This window comes from Apium graveolens, chromosome 8 (assembly GCF_009905375.1).
Source record: "Apium graveolens cultivar Ventura chromosome 8, ASM990537v1, whole genome shotgun sequence".
NCBI classification, from domain to species: Eukaryota; Viridiplantae; Streptophyta; class Magnoliopsida; order Apiales; family Apiaceae; genus Apium; species Apium graveolens.
Window position 1 is genome coordinate 20,333,353 of NC_133654.1, and position 10,593 is coordinate 20,343,945.

The window sequence follows — 10,593 nt, forward strand, 5'->3', positions numbered from 1 at the left end:
GTTGTTGCGACCTCTGAAAGTTGCTCACAAACTGAGCTAATTCACTAGATATAGCATATTATTCTGTCGTATGCGATCCTGCACAAAGCTCACAAACACTCATTATCGGTTGAACACCATAGTTGGTCAAAGAATCAACCTTCATAGTCAACGCCTTTAGCTGAGCAGCGATAGTTGTAGATGTATCCACCTCAATAATTCTTGCTACCTTGCCTTGTGGTAGCCTCTGAGTTGGATTCTGAATTCATTTGCAGCCATCATCTCAATCAGCTCATAAACTTCCTCATGGCTCTTAGCCCATAAAGCTCCACCTGATGCTGCATCGAGCATTGGTCTTGATTGTGCTCCTATACCATTAAAAAAAACAATTGATTACCATTTAGTCAGGCATTTCATGATGAAGACACTTCCTAAGCATCTCCTTAAAGCGCTCCCAAGCTTCACATAAAGATTCACCCGACTGTTGCGCGAATTGAGTAAGAGCATTCCAGATTACAGCTATCTTTGCCATAGGGAAGAATTTAGTAAGAAACTTTTGAGCAAGATCTTCCCATATCACAATAGAACCAAGTGGTAGAGAGTGCAACCAGCTCTTAGCTTTATCCCTCAGAGAGAATGGGAAAAGTTGCAATTTCACAACATCTTCATAAACATTATTAAACTTGAATATGTCACAGATCTCGATGAAATCCCTGATGTGCATATTGGGATCTTTCGTTGGAGAACCCCCAAACTGAACTGAGTTATGTACCATCTGAATCGTGTCAGGCTTGATTTTAAAGGTATTAGTAGCGATAGCTAGCCTGAGAATGCTAGATTAAATGTCACTGATCTTTAGTTGAGAAAAATCTATCAACACTTTCGTTGGTGCTGCTGGTTCTCCCATTGTAATGATCACTTCTTCTTCAACTTTTTCAACTTCTTCTTCCAACTCTTCAACTTTGTCTAGCGTTTCCTTACGAGATTGAGAACGTGTTCGCATACACGCTCTCTAGAGTACCTGAAACACAACTAAGTAACTTTATAAGTAAAATAATCTGAGTCAGTGAACTTTAACGACCACTGATGTCAAGCACATAAACTAAAATTTAACACAAGTCCCCGGCAGCGGCGCCAAAAACCTGTTCGCATTAAAACACACATGAAAATACACGCAAGCGTACGTGATCACAAGTAGTACAAGATGTAAGTCAAGTTCGTCCCCACAGAGACTGGTTTAGGTTAAGTTCAGATTATGCACTTATGTGACAATGTATGATTATCGTTCATAGCTAAGACAAGTAACAAATTCGAGTTGATTAACTACTTAAGAGATTATACTAGCATGCATTAACTAAGAGATTAAAAGTGAATTACTTATATGAGAATAAAACATGAGATCCTAACTTCATTAAATACTTCATTCAAAGTTTATGTCTTTATCAATAGTATGCGGTGGTGATGATAACTAATCAGATAACACGAAATTAGTATACGCTATCTTTCGATATACATATACCCTACTACTAAACATCCACAATCAAGATAGAAGTTGAGTAGACACCAATTATGCTTAGACCCTATATGTCTATAGAATTTGAAAACATAATGGTTGAAGAGCAAGTTATCTATTATGATTACATAGGGTGTGTAAGATGGTTAAAATTACACTATGAATTATGCATGTCAATTCATACATAAACCTATGCTAGCATGGCAAGTTCTAAATCTCTATATTCACTTTCGCTTTAATAGAGATTAACAAACAACCTTAGATGTTAGCTACGCATCAAAGATGAATAAGCACAACCAAACTAGGAAATCACTAATCACCACACACTAAAGATGTATAACAATCAACTATTGAAATCCATAAGTAAATCCGTTAGAACCCCATGACAATGATTAGTTTATGATCGAACGCATCGTCACCATGGGTTCTAATGAAAATATGGTAATATATAAGTTTAAAATACTACCATAGAATATAAAAGTAATTGGGTTTAGAACAAAGCAAAAACAAGCATCCGAAAGTATCGCCTAAATTGAAGAATACAAAAGTATGAAACTAGATCTTCTTCCCCTTAGATGTCTTGCGTGCTCTAGGTCTTCTTAATGTTCTCCTTTGCTTCCTTCTTTTGAAAAACATCTTTCTTTCATTATATATAGGCTCCTAGAAGATCTGAACGATTCAAATCTTCAAATCAGAGTAGAATCAGGATTCTGCAAAAACAACCCAGCGCGGTCGCGCTGCCTTCAATTTTCAACTGGCACAGCCGCCCCACTTCCAGCGAGGGCGCGCCGGCCTTTTGACAAAAATGCTGAATTTTGTTGTTTTGCCTCCTTTCTTCGTGCGATCTCCCAAAACTCCATTCCCAAAACTCCATTCCTGACCTCTTATTAGCATAAAAACATTATAAAACTCAAATCCTCCTCCTGACTAGTGCCCTGCAATGGAATTACACAAAACAAATCAAAAAACACCACATACTTGAGTCCAAAATATCCAATTTAAGCCAATATGAAGCGTTCCAAGTGGATATAAAATCCACTTATCAGTGGGAGACATGCCAAATCTGGAGTTTGCTCAAAATGAGGTCTGTGAGGCTTGTCAAAAACGAAAAATGAAGAAATCAAGTCACACGAGTAAAACTGTGAATTTCATAAGTGCACATTTGCAACTTATTCACATGGACTTATTTGGACTAGTAAATGTCTTATCAATTTCAAGAAAGAAGTATGCACTTGTGATGGTGGATGACTACTCATAGTACACATGGGTAGAATTTATGCATTCTACGGATGAGACTCCACACATCATAATTGAACACGTCAAGAAGATTGAGAAGCAGGCTGAAGATCAGGATTGTGTGAAAAGATTTAGGAATGACAATGGCACATAATTCAGAAATGCAACCTTAACAGAATTCTGCAAAGACAAGGGCATTGTTCAAGAGTTCCCAGCTGCTAGAACATCTCAGTAAAATGGGGTAGTTGAGAGAAATATTGGAACACTAGTAGAGGCTGCTAGAACAATGCTGCAAGATGTCAAACTGCCAACAAGTTTTTGGGAAGAAGCTGTCAACACTGCATGCTATACTCAAAACAGATATCTCATCAACAAGAATCTTGGAAAATCACCTCACTCAATCTTGTCTAAAAGAAAGCCTACTGTGAAGCATCTTCATGTGTTTGGAAGCAAGTGTTATGTTTTGAAAGACAACTCTGAATATGTGGGAAAATTTGACTCTAAAGTGTTTGAAGCAATTTTTTCGGGATATTCATTGGAAAGAACTGCCTACAAAGTCTATGTACTTGAACAAAAAAAATTATGAAAATCAAAAATTTAACTTTTGATGATAACAAGTGTCCAGGCTTGGAATGCCTTGATGAAAATGAAGGTGAGGCCCTGAAATTTGAAAATCTCAACATTGATAGTGATTCTGAGGATGAAGTTGAAGTCAACACAAATCACAAAATGGATGAAGAGTCAACTGAACAAGTGAATCATGAGAATGGAAGCTCATCTCAATCACCTGAATTTGATAGCATAAACTCAGGGGGAGAAAGAGGAGAAAGTTATGCAAGTCATGCCAATGGTGAAGAAAATGCATAAAACCAAAGTCAGCAAGCTCACACCAGGAAATGGGATAAGAGTCACACAAGAGAAGCAATTATTGTTGATCTAACTGCTGGAGTGAGGACTAGAAGTGCAACTGCAAATGAATGTCTTCATGCATGTTTTCTCTCACAAGTTGAGCCTAAGAAAACTGAGGAAGCTCTACTTGATCCTGATTGGATGTTTGCTATCCAAGAGGAGCTAAATCAGTTTGAAAGACACAACATTTAGAAATCGGTTCCTGCATCAAAAAATAAAAGTGTAATTGGAATAAAGTGGGTGGTCAGGAATAAAATGGATGAAAATGGTATTGTAACAAGAAACAAATCAAGGTTGGTTGCAAAAGGATACTCACAGGAAGAAGGAATTGATTATAATGAAATTTTTGCTTCAGTTGTAAGACTTGAAGCAATAAGGATATTTCTTGCATTTGCTGCACACTCAAATTTCAAGGTGTATCAAATGGATGTAAAGAGTGCATTCCTTAATGGTGAGTTGGAAGAAGAAGTTTATGTGCAACAGCCACCTGGCTTTGAAGATCCAGAATTTCCAGACGTTATATACAAATTACTCAAGGCTCTCTATGGACTAAAGCAAGCACATAGAGCTTGATATGACACACTATCAAAATTTTTGCTTAAACATGGATTCGCTAGAGGAACAATAGACAAGACTATCTTCTACAAGCAGCATGGTGGTGATATGATCCTAGTTCAGATTTATGTGGATGATATCATTTTTGGTTCTACTAATGAAAAGCTATATCAAAGATTCTCAAAGCTCATGCAGGGTGAATATGAAATGAGTATGATGGGAGAGTTGAGTTACTTTCTTGGACTTCAAGTCAGTCAAATAAGTGATGGAATCTTCATCAGCCAAACTAAGTATGTCAAGGATTTATTGAAGAAGTTTGGTAAGGTTGATTGTTCACCTGCATCAACACCTATGTCTACATCTACAAAGTTGGATGAAGATAAAAAGGGCAAAATTGTAGATATTTCAGGTTATAGAGGGATGATTGGATCTTTGTTGTATTTGACTGCTAGTGACTAGACATTATGTTTGCAACTTGTATGTGTACAAGATTTCAAGCCAATCCAAAGGAATCACATTTGTTGGTTGTGAAGAGAATTTTCAGATACCTAAAGGGGGCTCCAAACTTGGGATTATGGTATCCTAAGGGAACAGGATTTGAAGCTGTTGGATATGCAGATGCAGATTTTGCTGGATGCAGGGTTGATAGAAAAGTACTAGTTGAAGTTGTCAGTTTCTTGGACAAATACTTGTATCCTAGTATAGCAAGAAACAACAATTTGTGTCAACTTCCACAGCCGAAACTGAATACATAGTTGCTGTAAGTTGATGTGCTCAAGTGCTTTGGATGAAATATCAGCTAATGGATTATGACCTAGTGTTACACAAAATTCCAATTATGTGTGACAATACTAGTGTTATATTTATTGTGGCAAATCCAGTTAATTATTCTAGAAAAAAAGCACATTGATGTAAGGAGCTCTAACTATTAATCTAGTTCTCTACTTGGATGTTCTGTATGAGTTCTGGACAACAGCTGTGGTGAGAACAGTTGTGCATAAAATTCAGTTTCTATGGTGCTGAACTACTCCATCCAAGTCCAACAGGTGGAGTTTAATGTGCAAGATGTGAACCGGGCTTTGGGCATTCCAACTGAGCAAATGGTGGAGGTTCCTACTTAACAGGAGCTGGCTGAGTTCATGGACTTCATCAATTATAGTGAAATGATCAACCTGGCCAGCCTGAAGAAGAAGATTTTGAGAAGGGAGTGGTCATTCTTATTTGACTTCATCATAAGGGCCTTCACTTACAGAAAGACAGGGTATGACAACATATCAAGTGTGGTCCAGAAGTTGGTGTTCTCCATGGATCACAACAGGCACATAAATGTGGGCCTATTGATCTTGGAAGAACTTAGCACCAGGCTCACAATGCCCCTAGCTACAGGAGGTAAGGAAATCTTCTTTCCTAGGTTTATAATGTCCACTTTACATCATAAATATAAGGACATTCATTTACTTAATGGTATAGATAGAACACTAATAGGCAACTGTAAACAAGTGGCCAAAGTTCTATGTGGATCACTTATTACAAAGAACAGGGTGAAGGTAGGTCTCAAAATGACTCCATTCATGATTGAGAAATTTAGAACCTAACCTTACCCTATACCTGACATGAGATCTAGTGCTATAATATCTAATTCGGACTATGGCTCCTGTCCCTGTGGAAGAACAAACACAGGACAAATAACAGGGGCCTTTCTAAGCCGAGACCCTTCCTTCTGTATCACTGGAAGCTAGGAAACCAACCACTTCAACCTCTCAAAAGGCTGAAGCGAATAAAAAAAGAGGAAGCATGCACCCTTGAAAGTAGTTAGTGAGAGTGGTGAGGATAATGCAGAACCTGAGTCTCACCTGGTCAGAAAACCAAAGAAGGTTAAGAAAGCTGAGTTGACCACTCAATTGACCACCTCTGCACCCTCCCAATAGGATGCAGTTGTAAAATGGGGAGTTAAACAGACTCTAAGGGCATCCTCTCAACAGGATGTCTCTATTAAAAAGAGCACTCTCCCTAGTGCATCATGTAAAGATTCTACACCAACAATTGAACAAATTCAAGTGTATGAAATAAGAAATAAGGATGGCACACACAAAAAGAGCACATCTTTTGAAGCTCCATCATCTACTCAAGGGAGCTGCCAACACTCAATTCTGAAATTCAAAATCTAATTTCTCAACTTTCTTCTTCATTCAATTAAACACTTGAATCTGACTCTCAAGTGTTGCGAACATCATGTGACATGGTTCAAGAGACTGTGACTGTGCTCACCACCCAAGACCCAAATTTAATTGGTGAGAGGGTACATACGGGGTAGACCATGATGAGACAAACACAAACATAGGGGTATTATCAATCTTTACGGAAGACCCTGTGATAGTTTCAAATGCACCTTCATGTGCAAATCAACCTTCACATGTTGTAAGGTTTGAGGGTAGTACTCCTGAGGGGGAGCTATCTAAATCCTCTTCAATTCAATTGGAGGTTCCTCTTGAAGGAATAACTCCCCTCGAAACCCTAGCTAAAATTGCTCTCATAATTGAAGCTAGGAGTTCAATTGCCAATGATCCTGCTATGGGGGAGGCAAGTACATCACATTCAAGTAACAATGCTTTGAAAGAAGTACAAGGGTTTGAGGCTAAGGTATACCCTAGTCAACTCCCCTGCTAAGGTACATGACAGTACCCTAGTCAACTCCCCTCCAATTCCAATGGAGGTTCCCACCACAAGTGGAGAACAACAAGTTGTCATAACCACAGTTCAACCTGTGAGTCAAACTGTGACATCTGTCATATGTGGTTCTATTGAGTCTCTACCTTCCACTTCAAACCCAATAGACCAACCATCCACCTCTAACCCTTCTCAACCACAACCTCATTTTATCTCACAATGGCTACAGGAGGCAGAAGCTCAACGAACAACTATCAATGATCTTTTAGTTGATCAATTTTCTGGACTTACTCAAATTTTACAACAGCTTCTTACCTCAGACACGTCTAACCAAGATTACCAAGCTATCATGCTTTCCTATCAGACAGATATTCAAGAACATCAGGCTAAAATTGTAAATGAAGTTGAACAAGATGGCAATTGTGCTGCCTGCTGGATAAAGACTTTAGTTTAGAGATGGATGTAGTGTTAGCAAGGTTCAGGGAGGAGTACTTGCCCATTCTTGAAAGTAAGGCCAAATCTCTAATTCCACAAGAAGTCTATGATGCAGTCATTGAGGTCTACAAAGCTCAACTTAAAGCTTTTCATCTTTTTGGTAAAGCTCTAAAACTGCAATTGACTGATCATCAAGACAAAACAAGGAAAGTGGTCAAGGACAAACTAGATGAGATCATTCCTTCTCAGGTGGAAATCAAGCAAAAATTCTCTAGATTTACTGATCAAATGGCCAAGTTTGATTTGTCATCTGTGGACAAGAGCATCAAGAATCTAAGAAAATCTTTCATAGCCTTACATGAAGTTGTCCAACAACATATCACTAGTAATAATGACATCAGGGTCAAACTGGATCAACTCCATCATGATAGATATGAACCATCTGCTCTTTTGGTGGAAGGAATTAGGGAAGTTGTTCAAGCTACATTTGGCACTTCAACCTCTTTAATTTCTCGACCATCATTATCTACATCATCAAATCTCCAACTTCAATCTCTACAACATCAAGTTTCAACTCTACAAGCCTCTAATGACTCACTCACAACTCAGGTTCAAGCTCTCACCTCTCTAGTGCAGAGTCAACAGAATGACATCAGGACCCTGGTAGACTCCCACAAACATCTTCAAATGCAGAACTCAGTTCATTTGGGATCTATCATGGGTTCCTTGAATGTTCCTTTACCTGCTCTTCTTGAAGCTGTGAGGCCAGAAATTCCCAATCCACTACTCCTGCCTGCCAACAAGACTAAGGGGGAGATAGAAGCTAGGATTCAACAGTACAAGGAAGATGGTAAATCTAAAGAGACTGGAAAATTGATATCAACTCACATTGGTCAAAACTCTTCAGAAGCTCAAATATCTAAAGATGTTGGAAAAAAAGAAACTTCTAAAAGCTGCAGAAGGACCCTGTCTAGACAAGGAGTTCAATGAGCTATTAATAGTCTTAAGGGTGTCTCTTCACAACAACTACATTACTTACAAAAGAGCCCTGGACAACAACATTAATTTTATCAGAGTTGTGATTGTCAAAGTTGATAACTTTTTAGAGAAAATAATAGTTGTAAATGTAAATGATTGTGGCTTGGACAGATGTCTACGGTGTCTCTCTCAAATCTTCAAACCATGAGAGCATCTGAGCTGGATCTAATTATTGACAGAGTTAATCCAGTAATTCCAGAGGAAATCTAACTGCTAAATGAACTCAAGAAGGCTCAGATAGCTGCTTTTCCCGAAGCCTATCTCTATCCAAGCAAGGGGTGGCCTACATCTGTTCAACTACCAAAAAGCGCAAGTTCTTCACAGTTCCAAAGAATTGTGTAAGAGGAAATTTAATATTAATAATGACCCTTGAAACTGATCTGAAGTCCAAGAAGAACAAGAAAATTGAAGATGAGATGATGATCAGAATCTTGGGAAAATATCTTCAAAATGCCGATACCATGTTGCCAAACTCACAATTCAACTTAAAAGATGACAAGGATGATGATGAGCAGAAGCATGATGAACAAAAACCTTCTGGCTCAAATCCAAGTCATTCTTATAAATCAACTAGTAACAAAGTAAAAGAAAGGAAGTAGAAATGAGAAGAAGAGAGATGATAAGAAAATGGGAGATGAAAGAAGAGGGAAGATGGTGAAGGATCAAAGAAAAAATGTACAATCAATTCAAATCCAACTTGCTCAAGCCACTAAACCTACAAGCTTAAACATTCAACTATCTTAGACCCCTAAGCCCAAATTTTTGTATAATCCAACTGCAACTCAAAATACCAATCACATCTAGCCAATCCACCTTGAAGAAAATCACAAACCTACCATCATTTAAGCTGCCAGTCAAAACTCATTACATGACTGTTCGGTGAAAACCAAAGAAATTGCAAGTTACTGAGACGGCTCTCTGGAACTGTTTTGATCAAACTGATTTTCTACCACTAAATTGGTGCATTATAGATGATAACTACTTTCAACAATAAACTGAAGAAATAGTCAAATTCCGGGTTGTATCCTACACAAAAGTCATAATATATTACCAAGATGGCACCTTTACTCTACTTGGAAGTAACTTAATGGATACACTTTCAACCACAAAATTCAAAAGACTGATTAGCTTGATGAAGGATAAAAACACAATAACAAGGGCTTGGAAGATTGTGTTGTGTGTATGGGTGAGAGAAAGGGATGTAAGAAATGCAAAGGCAAAGGCTGAAAAGGAAGAAAAGATAGAAAGTATGCAGAAGAAATTGCAAGACTTGAACAAAGATCAAATGAGCTCAAGGCAAAGGGGTTGAACAAAATTTCTAAGGATGGACACTTTACGAACATAAAGGTTGGCAGATTCTCAAGATTCAGAGCTGGTTACTTGAATGGTTATTCATTGAATGAGTGGTTCAAGCTTGTGGAAGCTCTAAGAGGAACTGAAATCATAGAGGAACTTCAAATGCTAGTAAATCTTAAGGACCTTATTAAAAAGGAGTCAGGTTATGAGGATTTCATGTAATGAATATACTTATCAAACTCATGTAATCACTAAATGTATAAAAGTTGTACTTATATTTCTGTCAATTTTTATGTAATCCTTATTGTTTTATTGTAACATGGGGTTATTCTTGTTACCATGCATGAATTTGTGATAAACAATCTTCTCACAAATTGGGGGAGATTGTTGTGCAAGACATGCATGTACTATAACAAGACTAAGTCAAACTGACAGCCCTAAGATTCAATTCTATTGGTAATTAAATTTGTATTATGTATTGTATTACTTGAGTCTGTAAAATGTTTAAAAAATCATACTAGAGCATTTTCTTGTAAACAGTTTAAGCCTAAGGAATAAACTCTGGAAGAAGATCAAGACAGATCATACCTCAGAGAAATGATACAGAAGCTTGGAGTTGAATAAATCTATTTTATGGAAAATATTCTAAGTCAAGATATCGACAAGTCACAGATCAAGTCATATAGAGGAGTCATTCGAGAACTCCATAATGGCTTATCGAGAAGTCCAAATTGGCTTATAGAGAAGTCCCAGAGATATCGACAAGTCAAAATGAAGATATGAAGATTGGAGATATCGACAAGTCAATTTTCTCACTAGAGATCTCAGAGATATCAACAAGTCAAAATGCTTATAGAGATCTCAGAGATATCAACAAGTCATTTCTACATGTAGAGTTTTGGAGATCTCGACAAGCCAAATTCACTTATAAAGAACTCAGAGACCTCGACAAATCAAAGACACTT

The 10,593-nt window shown here is 37.7% G+C and overlaps 1 non-coding gene across 1 annotated transcript; it reads left to right on the forward strand.

Moving 5' to 3' along the window:
• Positions 1–389: 389 nt before the first annotated feature.
• Positions 390–496, forward strand: LOC141681174 (small nucleolar RNA R71). The gene has a single exon (XR_012558616.1). It is a non-coding gene; the product is annotated as a small nucleolar RNA R71 (small nucleolar RNA).
• The last annotated feature ends 10,097 nt before the right edge of the window (positions 497–10,593 follow it).